The following is a 20,620-nucleotide window of genomic DNA, read 5'->3' as shown; positions in this document are numbered from 1 at the left end:
TTCAGACGTCCGCATGATTTTTACGGATCCATGGATACATGGATCGGATCCGCAAAACACATGCGGACGTCTGAATGGAGCCTTACAGGGGGTGATCAATGACAGGCGGGTGATCACCCATATACACTCCCTGATCACCCCCTGTCATTGATCACCCCCCTGTCATTGATCACCCCCCTGTAAGGCTCCATTCAGACGTCCGCATGATTTTTACGGATCCATGGATACATGGATCGGATCCGCAAAACACATGCGGATGTCTGAATGGAGCCTTACAGGGGGGGTGATCATTGACGGGGGGTGATCACCCTGATCACCCCCTGTCATTGATAACCCCCCTGTAAGGCTCCATTCAGACGTCCGCATGTGTTTTGTGGATCCGATCCATGTATCCATGGATCCGTAAAAAATCATGCGGATGTCTGAATGGAGCCTTACAGAGGGGGTGATCATTGACAGGGGGGTGATCACCCTGATCACCCCCTGTCATTGATAACCCCCCTGTAAGGCTCCATTCAGACGTCCGCATGTGTTTTGCGGATCCGATCCATGGATCCGTAAAAATTAGACGGACGTCTGAATGGAGCCTTACAGGGGGGTGATCAATGACAGGGGGGTGATCAGGGAGTCTATATGGGTGATCACCCCCCTGTCATTGAGCACCCCCCCCCCAGACATTTTTTTTGGCACAAGTTAGCGGAAATTTTTTGTTTGTTTTTGTTTTTGTTTTTTCTTACAAAGTCTCATATTCTACTAACTTGTGTCAAAAAATAAAATCTCACATGGACGCACCATACCCCTCACGGAATCCAAATGCGTAAACATTTTTAGACATTTATATTCCAGACTTCTTCTCACGCTTTAGGGCCCCTATAAAGCCAGGGCAGTATAAATACCCCACATGTGACCCCATTTCGGAAAGAAGACACCCCAAGGTATTCCGTGAGGGGCATATTGAGTCCATGAAAGATTGAAATTTTTGTCCTAAGTTAGCGGAAAGTGAGACTTTGTGAGAAAAAAACAAAAAAAAAATCAATATCCGCTAACTTATGCAAAAAAATAAAAAATTCTAGGAACTCGCCATGCCCCTCATTAAATACCTTGGGGTGTCTTCTTTCCAAAGTGGGGTCACATGTGGGGTATTTATACTGCCCTGGCTTTTTAGGGGCCCGAAAGTGTGAGAAGAAGTCTGGGATCCAAATGTCTAAAAATGCCCTCCTAAAAGGAATTTGGGCCCCTTTGCGCATCTAGGCTGCAAATAAGTGTCACACATGTGGTATCTCCGTACTCAGGAGAAGTTGGGGAATGTGTTTTGGGGTGTCATTTTACATATACCCATGCTGGGTGAGAAAAATATCTTGGTCAAATGCCAACTTTGTATAAAAAAATGGGAAAAGTTGTCTTTTGACAAGATATTTCTCTCACCCAGCATGGGTATATGTAAAATGACCCCCCAAAACACATTGCCCAACTTCTCCTGAGTACGGCAATACCACATGTGTGACACTTTTTTGCAGCCAAGGTGGGCAAAGGGGCACACATTCCAAAGTGCACCTTTCGGATTTCGCAGGCCATTTTTTACACATTTTGATTGCAAGGTACTTCTTACACATTTGGGCCCCTAAATTGCCAGGGCAGTATAACTACGCCACAAGTGACCCCATTTTGGAAAGAAGACACCCCAAGGTATTCCGTGAGGGGCACGGCGAGTTCCTAGAATTTTTTTATTTTTTGTCACAAGTTAGCGGAAAATGATGATTTTTCTTTTTTTTTCTTTTTTCCTTACAAAGTCTCATATTCCACTAACTTGCGACAAAAAATAAAAAATTCTAGGAACTCGCCATGCCCCTCACGGAATACCTTGGGGTGTCTTCTTTCCAAAATGGGGTCACTTGTGGCGTAGATATACTGCCCTGGCAATTTAGGGGCCCAAATGTGTGAGAAGAACTTTGCAATCAAAATGTGTAAAAAATGCCCTGCAAAATCCGAAAGGTGCACTTTGGAATATGTGCCCCTTTGCCCACCTTGGCAGCAAAAAAGTGTGACACATCTGGTATCGCCGTACTCAGGAGAAGTTGGGCAATGTGTTTTGGGGTGTCATTTTACATATACCCATGCTGGGTGAGAAAAATATCTTGGTCAAATGCCAACTTTGTATAAAAAAATGGGAAAAGTTGTCTTTTGCCAAGATATTTCTCTCACCCAGCATGGGTATATGTAAAATGACACCCCAAAACACATTCCCCAACTTCTCCTGAGTACGGCGATACCAGATGTGTGACACTTTTTTCATGCCAAGGTGGGCAAAGGGGCACATATTCCAAAGTGCACCTTTCGGATTTCACCGGTCATTTTTTACAGATTTTGATTGCAAAGTCTTCTCACACATTTGGGCCCCTAAATTGCCAGGGCAGTATAACTACGCCACAAGTGACCCCATTTTGGAAAGAAGACACCCCAAGGTATTCCGTGAGGGGCATGGCGAGTTCCTAGAATTTTTTATTTTTTGTCGCAAGTTAGTGGAATATGAGACTTTGTAAGGAAAAAAGAAAAAAAAAGAAAAATCATCATTTTCCGCTAACTTGTGACAAAAAATAAAAAATTCTAGGAACTCGCCATGCCCCTCACGGAATACCTTGGGGTGTCTTCTTTCCAAAATGGGGTCACTTGTGGCGTAGTTATACTGCCCTGGCAATTTAGGGGCCCAAATGTGTGAGAAGTACCTTGCAATCAAAATGTGTAAAAAATGGCCTGCAAAATCTGAAAGGTGCACTTTGGAATATGTGCCCCTTTGCCCACCTTGGCAGCAAAAAAGTGTGACACATCTGGTATCGCCGTACTCAGGAGAAGTTGGGGAATGTGTTTTGGGGTGTCATTTTACATATGCCCATGCTGGGTGAGAGAAATATCTTGGCAAAAGACAACTTTTCCCATTTTTTTATACAAAGTTGGCATTTGACCAAGATATTTTTCTCACCCAGCATGGGTATATGTAAAATGACACCCCAAAACACATTCCCCAACTTCTCCTGAGTACGGCGATACCAGATGTGTCACACTTTTTTGCTGCTAAGGTGGGCAAAGGGGCACATATTCCAAAGTGCACCTTTTGGATTTCACCGGTCATTTTTTACACATTTTGATTGCAAAGTTCTTCTCACACATTTGGGCCCCTAAATTGCCAGGGCAGTATAACTACCCCACAAGTGACCCCATTTTGGAAAGAAGACACCCCAAGGTATTCCGTGAGGGGCATGGCAAGTTCCTAGAATTTTTTATTTTTTGTCGCAAGTTAGTGGAATATGAGACTTTGTAAGAAAAAATAAAAAAAATAAAATCATCATCATTTTCCGCTAACTTGTGACAAAAAATAAAACGTTCTATGAACTCACTATGCCCATCAGCGAATACCTTAGGGTGTCTACTTTCCGAAATGGGGTCATTTGTGGGGGTTTTCTACTGTTTGGGCATTGTAGAACCTCAGGAATCATGACAGGTGCTCAGAAAGTCAGAGCTGTTTCAAAAAGCGGAAATTCACATTTTTGTACCATAGTTTGTAAATGCTATAACTTTTACCCAAACCATTTTTTTTTTGCCCAAACATTTTTTTTTTATCAAAGACATGTAGAACAATAAATTTGGTGAAAAATTAATATATGGATGTCGTTTTTTTTGCAAAATTTTACAGCTGAAAGTGAAAAATGTCATTTTTTTGCAAAAAAATCGTTACATTTTGATTAATAACAAAAAAAGTAAAAATGTCAGCAGCAATAAAATACCACCAAATGAAAGCTCTATTAGTGAGAAGAAAAGGAGGTAAAATTCATTTGGGTGGTAAGTTGCATGACCGAGCGATAAACGGTGAAAGGAGTGTAGTGCCGAAGTGTAAAAAGTGCTCTGGTCATGAAGGGGGTTTCACCTAGCGGGGCTGAAGTGGTTAAAGGCCCCAATGTTTACCACCCACATACTGGACGGACATACGCAGTTAATGGCTTTTTCACATGCGAATCAGCCAATGTCATATATCTAATAAAATGTCCTTGTGGGTTGTTATACATTGGGGAAACTATGCAGAGTGTGAAAGATCGCATTGGAAAACACAAATCCACTATCAGGACAAAAAATTTACTTTTACCAGTTCCCTCCCATTTTGATAAATTTAATCACACGATTGCCCAATTAAAGTTCCAGGTCATAGAACAGATTTCTAGACCTAGACGAGGTGGTGATATCAAAAAACTACTTTTGCGCCGAGAGGCTTACTGGATTCACACCCTTGATACCCTTCATCCAAGAGGTCTGAACCGCGACTATGAAATTACGCATATTTGATCGTTACTAATGCTATTTTCTATTCACCTTTCATTTTATGGTTGTAATTTCCTGTATTATATTTTTTCTAGACATCGACTATATAAATGAAGGAGTCCCTCAACTGTATTGGTATTTAACTACAATATCTAATAACATTACTACTGACATGTATTCTGACACCTATTGCGCTTTTTTGATTCTTTGATTGATTGCCTTGATTATGTTATCACATGACTATGTATGTACCGCCCCTATCTTGGCCGTTTTCACTATTGGGAGGTTCTCATCATTGATATGTGTATATATATTAGCTGTTGACCATGTATATTTATCTGTTGAGAAAGGCTATTGAGCCGAAACGCGTCCTATTCATGGACATATTGCTACTTGCAAAATAAATTTCACAAGCATTGAAGACACGTCTGCTGGGATTTCTTTCTATTATACGTGGTAATTATCCTATCCCGTGCGGTGTGCAACCCAGCGTGTGCCGGCCATACTTCTTTCTGCCTGCCAGTGTGTGTCAGGCCCACAGACAGTACTGTGCCCACTGCCCACCACTCATATCTGGTAGCACAGTACCTTTCAGATAAAATAGTAATACAATGTTTTTCTCTGTAATATAATTGCAGTTGCCTGCCAGTGAGTGTCAGGCCCACAGACTGTACTGTGCCCACCACTCATATCTGGTGGCACAGTACCTTGCAGATAAAAAAGTAATACAATTTTTTCTCTGTAATATTATTGCAGTTGCCTGCCAGTGAGTGTCAAGCCCACAGACTGTACTGTGCCCACTGCCAGTGCCCGCCACTCATATCGGGTGGCACATTACCTTGCACACATAGTACCACTAATCTAAAAAAAATTATAGGCAGAGGCAGGCCACCCCACAGGGGCCGCCGTGGTCGTGGTGCTGTGATTTCTTTTGGCCCTAGAATAATGCCCAGTGTTCAGAGGCCACGTACCCTGAACTCAAAAAGTTCTGAGGACATAGTTGACCGGCTAACACAGGACACCCAATCTTCTACAGCTTCCACTCGGAACCTTGATGCACCATCCTCCTCCAGTTCAGCTTCGGGCACCTCTCAAGTTACCACTCGCCCGCCGCTACCACCAACACTAGCACCACAGCCGCTTCACTTGATCTGTCAGAGGAGTTATTTACAGATCAGTTGGAAGAAATGAGTGATGTGCAACCATTATTGCCAGAGGATGTAGATAACAGGGATATGTCTCAGTCAGGCAGCATTAAACACATGGACGTATGGTGTGATGATGATGATGTTGTACCTGCTGCTGCTTCCTTTGCTGAGTTGTCAGATACAAGTGAAGCGGTTGATGATGACGATGTGTCCGTGGATGTCACGTGGGTGCCCGCTCGAAGAGAAGAAGAACAGGGGGAAAGTTCAGATGGGGAGACAGAGAGGAGGAGGAGACGAGTTGGAAGCCGAGGGAGGTCGTTTCAAGGAGCTAGTGGCACAGTCAGACAGCATGTATCGGCACCCGGGGTCAGCCAGATAGCACGCACCACCTGAATGCTGTCATTGCAAAGCTCAGCAGTGTGGCATTTTTTTTGTGTGTCTGCCTCTGATAACAGCAATACCATTTGCAACCTGTGCTAAAAGAAACTGAGTCGTGGGAAGTCCAACACCCACCTAGGTACAACTGCTTTGCGAAGGCACATGATCTCACATCACAAACGCCTATGGGATCAACACATGATGAGTACAAGCAGCACACAAACTCAAAGCCACCATCCTCCTCCTGGTCCAGCATCTTCAGCCACATCAACCACTGCTGTCCTCCTTGCCCCCTCTCAACCACCCGCCACTCCGCCTCTCACCTTCAGCAGTTCCTGTTCATCTGCCCACAGTCAGGTGTCTGTCAAGGAAATGTTGGAGCATAAGAAACCAATTTCATAGAGTCACCCCCTTGCCCGGCGTCTGACAGCTGGCTTGTCGGAACTCTTAGCCTGCCAGCTTTTACCATACAAGCTGGTGTAATCTGAGCCCTTCAAAAAATGTGTAGCTATTGGGACACCGCAGTGGAAGGTACCCGGCCAAAATGTCTTTTCACAAAAGGCAATCCCCAACCTGTACTCTATTGTGGAAAAGGAAGTCATGTCATGTCTGGCACACAGTGTTGGGGCAAGGGTCCAACTGACTACTGATACCTGGTCTGCAAAGCACTGTCAGGACAGGTATATCACGTACACTGCGCATTGGGTAAACCTGCTGACAGCTGCCAAGCAGGGAATGCGTGGCTCTGCAGAGGAGTTGGTGACACCGCCACGACTTGCAGGCAGGCCTGCTGCCACCTTCTCTACTCCTCCTACTCCATCCTCTTCGATAACCTCCTCGGCTGAGTCCTCTTCTGCTGCTGCGTCTTGCTCCACATCAACTGCACCCCCCAGCTCCCCAGGGGCTATTCCAAATCCCGGATATGACAGTGTCATGTCGTCTTGGGGTTGACTTGCCTGAAAGCAGAGAGTCACACCGGACCAGCACTCCTGTCCGCCCTGAACGCACAGGTGGATCAGTGGCTGACTCCGCACCAACTGGAGATCGGCAAAGTGGTGTGTGACAACGGAAGCAATTTGTTGGCGGCATTGAAATTGGGTGGATCAGTGGCTGACTCCGCACCAACTGGAGATCGGCAAAGTGGTGTGTGACAACGGAAGCAATTTGTTGGCGGCTTTGAAATTGAGCAAGTTGACACATGTGCCGTGCATGGCATATGTGTTGAATCTGATCGTTTAATGCTTTTTGCATCAGTACCCAGGCTTACAGGACGTCCTCAAGCAGGCCAGGAAGGTGTGTGGCCATTTCAGGCGTTCCTACGCAGCCATGGCGCACTTTTCCGATATTCAGCGCGAAACAACATACCAGTGAGGCGCTTGATTTGCGACAGCCCGACACGTTGGAATTCAACACTCCTAATGTTCGACCGCCTGCTCCAACAAGAAAAAGCCGTCAACGAGTATTTGTATCCAGTATCAGAGGCTAGGACAGCCTCTGCAGAGCTGTGAAATTGCCACGTTACTGGACGCTCATGTGTCCTTTGAGGAGGTGACAAACCTAGTCAGTCGCACCGAAGGCACCATCAGCGACATCATCCCATTTGTTTTCTTCCTGGAGCGTGCCCTGCGAAGAGTGCTGGATCAGGCCGTAGATGAGTATGAGGAGACGAGTTGGAAGCCAAGGGAGAAGCAGCCTTGTAGTTGTCGATTGCTGGACCTGCGGCAATGCAGAGAGAGGAGTCTGAAGAAGAGGAGTCAGAGGAGGAAGGTGGCTTTGAGGAGGTGGAAGACCAAACACAGCTGGCGTCCCAGGGGGCTTGTTGTCACCTTTCGGGGACCCTTGGTGTTGTACGTGGCTGGGTGGAGGAAGAGACCTTCAATGACGTCAGTGAGGACAAGGAACGGGACATGGCTAGCTTGGTAGCCAACCTTTGCAAATGGGGAGTTTGCGGTTGTGCAAATGGACTGTTTGCGGTGCGTTAAACGGGGAGTTTGGTCTGTCAGAGTTTGGTCTGTCACTGTGAAGTTGGCGTAACCCTTACACTACCTGATGATACAACATCATACCTGATCGTATACACACACTGGATGTTTTAAAGCACATTATACCAAACAATTTAGGAATGTTAGGTGATTTATGCCCTTTATGGATTAAAACCCGACTCTGCGTCAACTACGTAATTTTCCATGGGAGTTTTGCCATGGATCCCCCTTCGGCATGCCACATTCCAGGTGTTAGTCCCTTGAAACAACTTTTCCATCACTATTGTGGCCAGAAAGAGTCCCTGTGGGTTTTAAAATTCGCCTGCCTATTAATGTCCCCATTCGCGGAAATTCGCGTTCGTCGTTCGCGGACGGAAAATTTTATGTTCGCGACATCTCTACCAGTAAGCAAAAAGCCATATTTCTGGCCTAAATGCGACAATCACTTATGCTTGTCTAATCCCAGATGTGCAGTATATCAGAGGGTTTTTTCACCCCAGTAAGCACAAAGCCGTATTTCTGGCCTAAATGTGACAATCACTTATGCACGTGTAATCCCAGATATGCAGTATATCAGAGGGTTTTTTCACCCCAGTATGCCAAAGCCGTATTTCAGGCCTAAATGTGACACTCACCTATGCACGTCTAATCCCAGATGTGCACTATATGAAACAGATGTATTTTTTTCACCCCAGTAAGCAAAAAGCTGTATTTTTGGACTTGCAGACATGCAGATAGCCTGGGCAGGCTTAAAAAATATGTGCACCAAAATGTTGTGTAATTTAGCACATCTATGTCTACAGAAACTATCTTCTAGCCCAAAATGGTGTGTTTCTTTATAGATAAGTGGCTTCACTTTGTGGGAAAGGGGGTATGGTCTAAGATGAACATTTTGGGCCAAAATTGCGGCACTGCTCTGACATAAAATTCTGTTAGAGAGGGTCTAACCATACATCACATTTTTTATCCAGCATGAGCCACTGGGATACATTTCTTGCATGTCTAGCTAAAAAATGCCTCTGATGAGGGTTTAGATTTTAAATTTGGTTGTTTCATTGCATACACTGTATAAACCACAAAGTTGACTATGTCTTAAAATAAAATGCTGTTGTCTACCAAATTAAAAAATAGGCAGTATAAAAAGAATGAATAATATTTAAACATACAATACATCCTATTTGCAGAGAATGTTACGGTGTCATTCAGATTTGAACAGTTTACTGCTTTTGACTAGTCACTATATTGGGGCATTCTTTCGACATATAAAAGGAATACCTCCTTAATGGGAACATACTGATGTTAATAAAAACCTTAGGCACAGCTCAGCATGCATTCTGTGTTTGGTATATACTTGTTAGAAATACAGTGTGTCAAATCTCATAGTAGGGTAGCAGTGCAGTAGGTGATATCCCTACCACTGTGTTTCTGATATTCCTGTTCCAGACCTGTGGTGCTGAGCTGTAATAGCATATTACTTTACTAGCTTATGGATGTTAAGAGGAAAAAAGGCCACTGTTGGTTATTCAAAGCATGCCCATATCACTGCTAATTTGCCTGGCTAGATAAGCAATACCTGTTTAATATGTGTCCTAAGCACAGATATCTTGGCAGAGCTATGGCAGGAAAAGAAATTGGATGAATATCTATCAGAGCGATCAGACATTTATACTGGCGCGAACATTAACGCTTTCCTTGCAAAACCCATTCATTTTACATGAGTTTCAGCCAATGTGAAAAAATATATTTTAGAATAATATTGTAATTAGCTAAGATTTTAGCTCAGTGAGACAGATAATTTAAAGATGGCACTGAAATTAGTTCAGTAATTAGGGCTGTCCCTGTAGCCTGATTTAAATGACATGTCTGCTAATACAAATGTCTCCAGGGTCATAACTTGTGCAACTTCTTCCAGACAAAATTTAAAAATTATAAAAAAAAATTAACATTCTGTTCTTTTATGGGTATTCAGCCTCTTACCGAGTGAAGACTAGTGTTGAGCGAAGAGAAGCATTCGAATAGGAATTCAATCGGAAGTTTGTTCTGTTAGCTGTAGCATTACATTGCGTCCGTATTACGGGCAGGTGTAATTTATTGCCCTGTACATAAGTGTGCAGAGGAGTGAAATTTATGATAGATAATCTCTTCTGTTGTAGCATTATGTTGTGTCCGTATTACTGGCAGGTGTAATGTATTGCAATGTACATAAGGGTGCAGTGGAGCGAAATTTGTCATAGCTAATCCCTTCTGTTAGAGATACAGTTGTGCAGCTACCGATGATGACCGTTTGGAAGGAGCACATGTTGCGAGAGGTCAGGGACGTGTGCAAGAGAAAGCTAAGGGTGACACAAATGACGACCAAACATTTCTAGATGATGATGTAGATTATCACACATGTGAGCTGGGTGAAGAGGGGATATCATCATTAGCGGTGAGGGTGGTAGCATGCCTGTAGGGCAGCAGGGTGGAAGTGGTAGGAGATCTGGAGCCAAACGCAGGAGGGGTACACCTTCTGATACTCGGTGGGCATTCCCAAGCAAACATTACTTTTCTAATAAAGCTGTGCCAGCCCTGAACACGTACGTTGAGCAGAAGGTGGGCCAGTCCTTGGGCATCTGGTATGGAGATGTAACCATGGTCAAGGATAATATATGTTGTTTACAGCCCACTGTATAAATTTGGTTTCAGCCCAAGTGCACCAGCAACTTGGCCAGGTCATGGCAATGCCGTATCTGTGTTGCAATTGTGGGATTTCTGTCCTCCTCTCTCTCCTTATCTTCCATCTTATCCTCAACCTCCCCTCTAGGAACATTTCACAGTGGTCCTCTAGTATATTGTCTATGCAAAGGTAGGTGTCGTTACGCGGTTCTTCATCTGGTCAGCCTTGGCACACGGAGCTACACTGGGGAATAACTGCTTGGAATCATCAATAAAGAAATCAAACACTGGCTGTCTCCTCACCAACTGGATATAGGAACCATGGTTACTGAAAACGGGAAGAACATTTTGTCTGCGCTGCGCCAGGGAGGACCTATGCATGCGCACTGCATGATGAACATCTTCAAGCTCGTTGTCACTAGGTTCCTCAAGTCCTCCACTGAACTGCAAGAGCTATTAAAAATGTCCAGGAAACTGTGTATGCACTTCAGCCAATCTTACCGTGCAAAAAATGCCCTCCTTGAGCTGCAAAGGCATCACCTTACATTTGACATTTCCACCTGTTGAAACTCCATGTTCCATATGTTAGACCGACTGGGCAGAGAAAGGCAGTCAACGATTTTTGAATATTTAGCACCCAAATAGAAATGATTGACTTTGATGCTTTGTGTATACTACTGAGGAATTATGCCTCTATACAGGGAGTGCAGAATTATTAGGCAAGTTGTATTTTTGAGGATTAATTTTATTATTGAACAACAACCATGTTCTCAATGAACCCAAAAAACTCATTAATATCAAAGCTGAATATTTTTGGAAGTAGTTTTTAGTTTGTTTTTAGTTTTAGCTATTTTAGGGGGATATCTGTGTGTGCAGGTGACTATTGCTGTGCATAATTATTAGGCAACTTAACAAAAAACAAATATATACCCATTTCAATTATTTATTTTTACCAGTGAAACCAATATAACATCTCAACATTCACAAATATACATTTCTGACATTCAAAAAAAAACAAAAACAAATCAGTGACCAATATAGCCACCTTTCTTTGCAAGGACACTCAAAAGCCTGCCATCCATGGATTCTGTCAGTGTTTTGATCTGTTCACCATCAACATTGCGTGCAGCAGCAACCACAGCCTCCCAGACACTGTTCAGAGAGGTGTACTGTTTTCCCTCCTTGTAAATCTCACATTTGATGATGGACAACAGGTTCTCAATGGGGTTCAGATCAGGTGAACAAGGAGGCCATGTCATTAGATTTTCTTCTTTTATAGCCTTTCTTGCCAGCCACGCTGTGGAGTACTTGGACGCGTGTGATGGAGCATTGTCCTGCATGAAAATCATGTTTTTCTTGAAGGATGCAGACTTCTTCCTGTACCACTGCTTGAAGAAGGTGTCTTCCAGAAACTGGCAGTAGGACTGGGAGTTGAGCTTGACTCCATCCTCAACCCGAAAAGGCCCCACAAGCTCATCTTTGATGATACCAGCCCAAACCAGTACTCCACCTCCACCTTGCTGGCGTCTGAGTCGGACTGGAGCTCTCTGCCCTTTACCAATCCAGCCACGGGCCCATCCATCTGGCCCATCAAGACTCACTCTCATTTCATCAGTCCATAAAACCTTAGAAAAATCAGTCTTGAGATATTTCTTGGCCCAGTCTTGACGTTTCAGCTTGTGTGTCTTGTTCAGTGGTGGTCGTCTTTCAGCCTTTCTTACCTTGGCCATGTCTCTGAGTATTGCACACCTTGTGTGCCCTTTTGGGCACTCCAGTGATGTTGCAGCTCTGAAATATGGCCAAACTGGTGGCAAGTGGCATCTTGGCAGCTGCACGCTTGACTTTTCTCAGTTCATGGGCAGTTATTTTGCGCCTTGGTTTTTCCACACGCTTCTTGCGACCTTGTTGACTATTTTGAATGAAACGCTTGATTGTTCGATGATCACGCTTCAGAAGCTTTGCAATTTTAAGAGTGCTGCATCCCTCTGCAAGATATCTCACTATTTTTGACTTTTCTGAGCCTGTCAAGTCCTTCTTTTGACCCATTTTGCCAAAGGAAAGGAAGTTGCCTAATAATTATGCACACCTGATATAGGGTGTTGATGTCATTAGACCACACCCCTTCTCATTACAGAGATGCACATCACCTAATATGCTTAATTGGTAGTAGGCTTTCGAGCCTATACAGCTTGGAGTAAGACAACATGCATAAAGAGGATGATGTGGTCAAAAGACTCATTTGCCTAATAATTCTGCACTCCCTGTATAAACATTAGCAATGACCTTGGTTATCTCAGTCTTTATTGAATTTCCATGTACAAAATATGGAATGCAAAGATTCTGAGTTTTCTATGCATTGCCCTAGTAACTGTACCAATTGCATAGGTTTATTTGTCCTTGGCATGAATATTATATTAAATTAGTATTCATATTTTATGCGCTATAAATTCTTCAATTGATTTTGTAAAACCTCTTCTCAATTTACCTTATATACACTATGATCTGTATTGTAACATGATCTACAGATGCAGAAGCGCTGAATTTGGCATTGAACTCTCTCTTTTGTATGTTTAGCTCATTCAGTTTAGAGAACTCAGTGGATTTACCTCAAAATACCTGAAAAAAATCACATGTATTTATATACTGTAACAAAAGTTCCTGAATTGCCTAGTAAAGTCTTAAAGAAGTTTTCCAAGACTTTAATACTGATGACTAGGGATGAGCGAACTCGAACTGTATAGTTCGGGTTCGTACCGAATTTTGGGGTGTCCGTGACACGGACCCGAACCCGGACATTTTCGTAAAAGTCCGGGTTCGGGTTCGGTGTTCGTCGCTTTCTTCGCGCTTTTGTGACGCTTTCTTGGCGCTTTTTGAAAGGCTGCAAAGCAGCCAATCAACAAGCGTCATACTACTTGCCCCAAGAGGCCATCACAGCCATGCCTACTATTGGCATGGCTGTGATTGGCCAGAGCACCATGTGACCCAGCCTCTATTTAAGCTGGAGTCACATAGCGCCGCCCGTCACTCTGCTCTGATTAGCGTAGGGAGAGGTTGCGGCTGCGACAGTAGGGCGAGATTAGGCAGATTAACTCCTCCAAAGGACTTGATTAACTGATCGATCTGCAGCTGTGGATCATTGAGCTGCTGATCCTCAATTGCTCACTGTTTTTAGGCTGCACAGACCGTTTGTCAGTCTCATTTTTCTGGGGTGATCGGCGGCCATTTTGTGTCTTGTGGTGCGCCAGCACAAGCTGCGACCAAGTGCATTTAACCCTCAATGGTGTGGTTGTTTTTTGGCTAAAGCCTACATCAGGGTGAAGCTGTCACACCAAGTGCATTTAACCAGCAATAGTCTGTTCATTTTTTGGCCATATACAAAATCAGGGGCAAGCTGCGCCTGTCACCAAGTGCATTTAACCCTCAATGGTGTGGTTGTTTTTTGGCTAAAGCCTACATCAGGGTGAAGCTGTCACACCAAGTGCATTTAACCAGCAATAGTCTGTTCATTTTTTGGCCATATACAAAATCAGGGGCAAGCTGCGCCTGTCACCAAGTGCATTTAACCCTCAATGGTGTGGTTGTTTTTTGGCTAAAGCCTACATCAGGGTGAAGCTGTCACACCAAGTGCATTTAACCAGCAATAGTCTGTTCATTTTTTGGCCATATACAAAATCAGGGGCAAGCTGCGCCTGTCACCAAGTGCATTTAACCCTCAATGGTGTGGTTGTTTTTTGGCTAAAGCCTACATCAGGGTGAAGCTGTCACACCAAGTGCATTTAACCAGCAATAGTCTGTTCATTTTTGGCCATATCCCAGTCTAATTCTGTCACTAAATCCATACCGGTCACCCAGCGCCTAAATACTAGGCCTCAAATTTATATCCAGCTAAATCTGTCCCTAGTGCTGTAGCTGGGCGAGTTATTTAGTGTCCGTTCAAGCACATTTCTTGTTCTGGGTTGAAATACAATTCCCAATTTAGCAATTTCATAATTTAGTGGTTCCTGCTATATCAGAGCTATTTGAAATCTATCCCAAAAAGGGTATATAATATTGAAGGTGCACATTGGGTCATTCAGAATAACTTCACACACACCCGCTACTGTGTATTTCCAAGTCTAATTCTATCACTAAACCCATACCTGTCACCCAGCGCCTAAATACTAGGCCTCAAATTTAAATCCCTCTAAATCTCTCGTTACCCACCGCTGTACTGTTGTTGCTGGGCAAGATATTTAGTGTCCGTCAAAGCACATTTTTGTTCTGGGTTGAAGTACAATTCCCAATTTAGCAATTTCATAATTTAGTGGTTTCTGCTATATCAGAGCTATTTGAAATCTATCCCTAAAAGGGTATATAATATTGAAGGTGCACATAGGGTCATTCAGAATAACTTCACACACACGCTTCTGTGCATTTCCAAGTCTAATTCTGTCACTAAATCCATACCGGTGACCCAGCGCCTAAATACTAGGCCTCAAATTTAAATCCCTCTAAATCTCTCGTTACCCACCACTGTACTGTTGTTGCTGGGCAAGATATTTAGTGTCCGTCAAAGCACATTTTTTGTTCTGGGTTGAAGTACAATTCCCAATTTAGCAATTTCATAATTTAGTGGTTTCTGCTATATCAGAGCTATTTGAAATCTATCCCTAAAAGGGTATATAATATTGAAGGTGCACATAGGGTCATTCAGAATAACTTCACACACACGCTTCTGTGCATTTCCAAGTCTAATTCTGTCACTAAATCCATACCGGTGACCCAGCGCCTAAATACTAGGCCTCAAATTTAAATCCCTCTAAATCTCTCGTTACCCACCGCTGTACTGTTGTTGCTGGGCAAGATATTTAGTGTCCGTCAAAGCACATTTTTTGTTCTGGGTTGAAGTACAATTCCCAATTTAGCAATTTCATAATTTAGTGGTTTCTGCTATATCAGAGCTATTTGAAATCTATCCCTAAAAGGGTATATAATATTGAAGGTGCACATAGGGTCATTCAGAATAACTTCACACACACGCTTCTGTGCATTTCCAAGTCTAATTCTGTCACTAAATCCATACCGGTGACCCAGCGCCTAAATACTAGGCCTCAAATTTAAATCCCTCTAAATCTCTCGTTACCCACCGCTGTACTGTTGTTGCTGGGCAAGATATTTAGTGTCCGTCAAAGCACATTTTTTGTTCTGGGTTGAAGTACAATTCCCAATTTAGCAATTTCATAATTTAGTGGTTCCTGCTATATCAGAGCTATTTGAAATCTATCCCTAAAAGGGTATATAATATTGAAGGTGCACATTGGGTCATTCAGAATAACTTCACACACACCGCTACTGTGTATTTCCAAGTCTAATTCTGTCACTAAACCCATACCTGTCACCCAGCGCCTAAATACTAGGCCTCAAATTTAAATCCCTCTAAATCTCTCGTTACCCACCGCTGTACTGTTGTTGCTGGGCAAGATATTTAGTGTCCGTCAAAGCACATTTTTGTTCTGGGTTGAAGTACAATTCCCAATTTAGCAATTTCATAATTTAGTGGTTTCTGCTATATCAGAGCTATTTGAAATCTATCCCTAAAAGGGTATATAATATTGAAGGTGCACATAGGGTCATTCAGAATAACTTCACACACACGCTTCTGTGCATTTCCAAGTCTAATTCTGTCACTAAATCCATACCGGTGACCCAGCGCCTAAATACTAGGCCTCAAATTTAAATCCCTCTAAATCTCTCGTTACCCACCGCTGTACTGTTGTTGCTGGGCAAGATATTTAGTGTCCGTCAAAGCACATTTTTTGTTCTGGGTTGAAATACAATTCCCAATTTAGCAATTTCATAATTTAGTGGTTTCTGCTATATCAGAGCTATTTGAAATCTATCCCTAAAAGGGTAGATCATATTGAAGGTGCACATAGGGTCATTCAGAATAACTTCACACACACGCTTCTGTGCATTTCCAAGTCTAATTCTGTCACTAAATCCATACCGGTCACCCAGCGCCTAAATACTAGGCCTCAAATTTATATCCCGCTGAATTTGAATACAATACATTGGGCCAAATAATATATTTGTTGTTGTGGTGAACCATAACAATGAGAAAAACATCTAGTAAGGGACGCGGACGTGGACATGGTCGTGGTGGTGTTAGTGGACCCTCTGGTGCTGGGAGAGGACGTGGCCGTTCTGCCACATCCACACGTCCTAGTGTACCAACTACCTCAGGTCCCAGTAGCCGCCAGAATTTACAGCGATATATGGTGGGGCCCAATGCCGTTCTAAGGATGGTAAGGCCTGAGCAGGTACAGGCATTAGTCAATTGGGTGGCCGACAGTGGATCCAGCACGTTCACATTATCTCCCACCCAGTCTTCTGCAGAAAGCGCACAGATGGCGCCTGAAAACCAACCCCATCAGTCTGTCACATCACCCCCATGCATACCAGGGAAACTGTCTCAGCCTCAAGTTATGCAGCAGTCTCTTATGCTGTTTGAAGACTCCGCTGGCAGGGTTTCCCAAGGGCATCCACCTAGCCCTTCCCCAGCGGTGAAAGACATAGAATGCACTGACGCACAACCACTTATGTTTCCTGATGATGAGGACATGGGAATACCACCTCAGCATGTCTCTGATGATGACGAAACACAGGTGCCAACTGCTGCGTCTTTCTGCAGTGTGCAGACTGAACAGGAGGTCAGGGATCAAGACTGGGTGGAAGACGATGCAGGGGACGATGAGGTCCTAGACCCCACATGGAATGAAGGTCGTGCCACTGACTTTCACAGTTCGGAGGAAGAGGCAGTGGTGAGACCGAGCCAACAGCGTAGCAAAAGAGGGAGCAGTGGGCAAAAGCAGAACACCCGCCGCCAAGAGACTCCGCCTGCTACTGACCGCCGCCATCTGGGACCGAGCACCCCAAAGGCAGCTTCAAGGAGTTCCCTGGCATGGCACTTCTTCAAACAATGTGCTGACGACAAGACCCGAGTGGTTTGCACGCTGTGCCATCAGAGCCTGAAGCGAGGCATTAACGTTCTGAACCTGAGCACAACCTGCATGACCAGGCACCTGCATGCAAAGCATGAACTGCAGTGGAGTAAACACCTTAAAACCAAGGAAGTCACTCAGGCTCCCCCTGCTACCTCTTCTGCTGCTGCCGCCTCGGCCTATTCTGCTGCTGCCGCCTCGGCCTCTTCCTCCGCCTCTGGAGGAACGTTGGCACCTGCCGCCCAGCAAACAGGGGATGTACCACCAACACCACCACCACCACCTCCGTCACCAAGCGTCTCAACCATGTCACACGCCAGCGTTCAGCTCTCCATCTCACAAACATTTGATAGAAAGCGTAAATTCCCACCTAGCCACCCTCGATCCCTGGCCCTGAATGCCAGCATTTCTAAACTACTGGCCTATGAAATGCTGTCATTTAGGCTGGTGGACACAGACAGCTTCAAACAGCTCATGTCGCTTGCTGTCCCACAGTATGTTGTTCCCAGCCGGCACTACTTCTCCAAGAGAGCCGTGCCTTCCCTGCACAACCAAGTATCCGATAAAATCAAGTGTGCACTGCGCAACGCCATCTGTGGCAAGGTCCACCTAACCACAGATACGTGGACCAGTAAGCACGGCCAGGGACGCTATATCTCCCTAACTGCACACTGGGTAAATGTAGTGGCAGCTGGGCCCCAGGCGGAGAGCTGTTTGGCGCACGTCCTTCCGCCGCCAAGGATCGCAGGGCAACATTCTTTGCCTCCTGTTGCCACCTCCTCCTTCTCGGCTTCCTCCTCCTCTTCTTCCACCTGCTCATCCAGTCAGCCACACACCTTCACCACCAACTTCAGCACAGCCCGGGGTAAACGTCAGCAGGCCATTCTGAAACTCATATGTTTGGGGGACAGGCCCCACACCGCACAGGAGTTGTGGCGGGGTATAGAACAACAGACCGACGAGTGGTTGCTGCCGGTGAGCCTCAAGCCCGGCCTGGTGGTGTGTGATAATGGGCGAAATCTCGTTGCAGCTCTGGGACTAGCCAATTTGACGCACATCCCTTGCTTGGCGCATGTGCTGAATTTGGTGGTGCAGAAGTTCATTCACAACTACCCCGACATGTCAGAGCTGCTGCATAAAGTGCGGGCCGTCTGTTCGCGCTTCCGGCGTTCACATCCTGCTGCTGCTCGCCTGTCTGCGCTACAGCGTAACTTCGGCCTTCCCGCTCACCGCCTCATATGCGACGTGCCCACCAGGTGGAACTCCACCTTGCACATGCTGGACAGACTGTGCGAGCAGCAGCAGGCCATAGTGGAGTTTCAGCTGCAGCACGCACGGGTCAGTCGCACTACAGAACAGCACCACTTCACCACCAATGACTGGGCCTCCATGCGAGACCTGTGTGCCCTGTTGCGCTGTTTCGAGTACTCCACCAACATGGCCAGTGGCGATGACACCGTTATCAGCGTTACAATACCACTTCTATGTCTCCTTGAGAAAACACTTAGGGCGATGATGGAAGAGGAGGTGGCCCAGGAGGAGGAGGAGGAGGAGGAGGAAGAGGGGTCATTTTTAGCACTTTCAGGCCAGTCTCTTCGAAGTGACTCAGAGGGAGGTTTTTGGCAACAGCAGAGGCCAGGTACAAATGTGGCCAGCCAGGGCCCACTACTGGAGGACGAGGAGGACGAGGATGAGGAGGAGGTGGAGGAGGATGAGGATGAAGCATGGTCACAGCGGGGTGGCACCCAACGCAGCTCGGGTCCATCACTGGTGCGTGGCTGGGGGGAAAGGCAGGACGATGACGATACGCCTCCCACAGAGGACAGCTTGTCCTTATCCCTGGGCAGCCTGGCACACATGAGCGACTACATGCTGCAGTGCCTGCGCAACGACAGCAGAGTTGCCCACATTTTAACCTGTGCGGACTACTGGGTTGCCACCCTGCTGGATCCACGCTACAAAGACAATGTGCCCACCTTACTTCCTGCACTGGAGCGTGATAGGAAGATGCGCGAGTACAAGCGCACGTTGGTAGACGCGCTACTGAGAGCATTCCCAAATGTCACAGGGGAACAAGTGGAAGCCCAAGGCCAAGGCAGAGGAGGAGCAAGAGGTCGCCAAGGCAGCTGTGTCACGGCCAGCTCCTCTGAGGGCAGGGTTAGCATGGCAGAGATGTGGAAAACTTTTGTCAACACGCCACAGCTAACTGCACCACCACCTGATACGCAACGTGTTAGCAGGAGGCAACATTTCACTAACATGGTGGAACAGTACGTGTGCACACCCCTCCACGTACTGACTGATGGTTCGGCCCCATTCAACTTCTGGGTCTCTAAATTGTCCACGTGGCCAGAGCTAGCCTTTTATGCCTTGGAGGTGCTGGCCTGCCCGGCAGCCAGCGTTTTGTCTGAACGTGTATTCAGCACGGCAGGGGGCGTCATTACAGACAAACGCAGCCGCCTGTCTACAGCCAATGTGGACAAGCTGACGTTCATAAAAATGAACCAGGCATGGATCCCACAGGACCTGTCCGTCCCTTGTCCAGATTAGACATTAACTACCTCCCCATAACCATATATTATTGGACTCCAGGGCACTTCCTCATTCAATCCTATTTTTATTTTCATTTTACCATTATATTGCGATGCTACCCAAAGTTGAATGAACCTCTCCTCTGCCTGTGTGCTAGGCCTAAATATATGCCAATGGACTGTTGCAGTGGTGGCTGACATGAAGCCTGATTCTCTGCTATGACATGCAGACTAATTCTCTGCTGACATGAAGTCAGATTGTCTGTTACGGGACCTCTCTCCTCTGCCTGGGTGCTGGGCCTAAATTTATGACAATGGACTGTTGCAGTGGTGGCTGACGTGAAGCCTGATTCTCTGCTATGACATGCAGACTGATTCTCTGCTGACATGAAGCCAGATCCTCTGTTACGGGACCTCTCTCCTCTGCCTGTGTGTGTGCTGGGCCTAAATATATGCCAATGGACTGTTGCAGTGGTGGCTGACGTGAAGCCTCATTCTCTGCTATGACATGCAGACTGATTCTCTGCTGACATGAAGCCAGATTCTCTGTTACGGGACCTCTCTCCTCTGCCTGTGTGTGTGCTGGGCCTAAATATATGCCAATGGACTGTTGCAGTGGTGGCTGACGTGAAGCCTCA

Source organism: Bufo gargarizans, chromosome 3 (assembly GCF_014858855.1).
Source record: "Bufo gargarizans isolate SCDJY-AF-19 chromosome 3, ASM1485885v1, whole genome shotgun sequence".
Lineage (NCBI taxonomy): Eukaryota > Metazoa > Chordata > Amphibia > Anura > Bufonidae > Bufo > Bufo gargarizans.
This window is presented reverse-complemented; position numbering follows the sequence as displayed.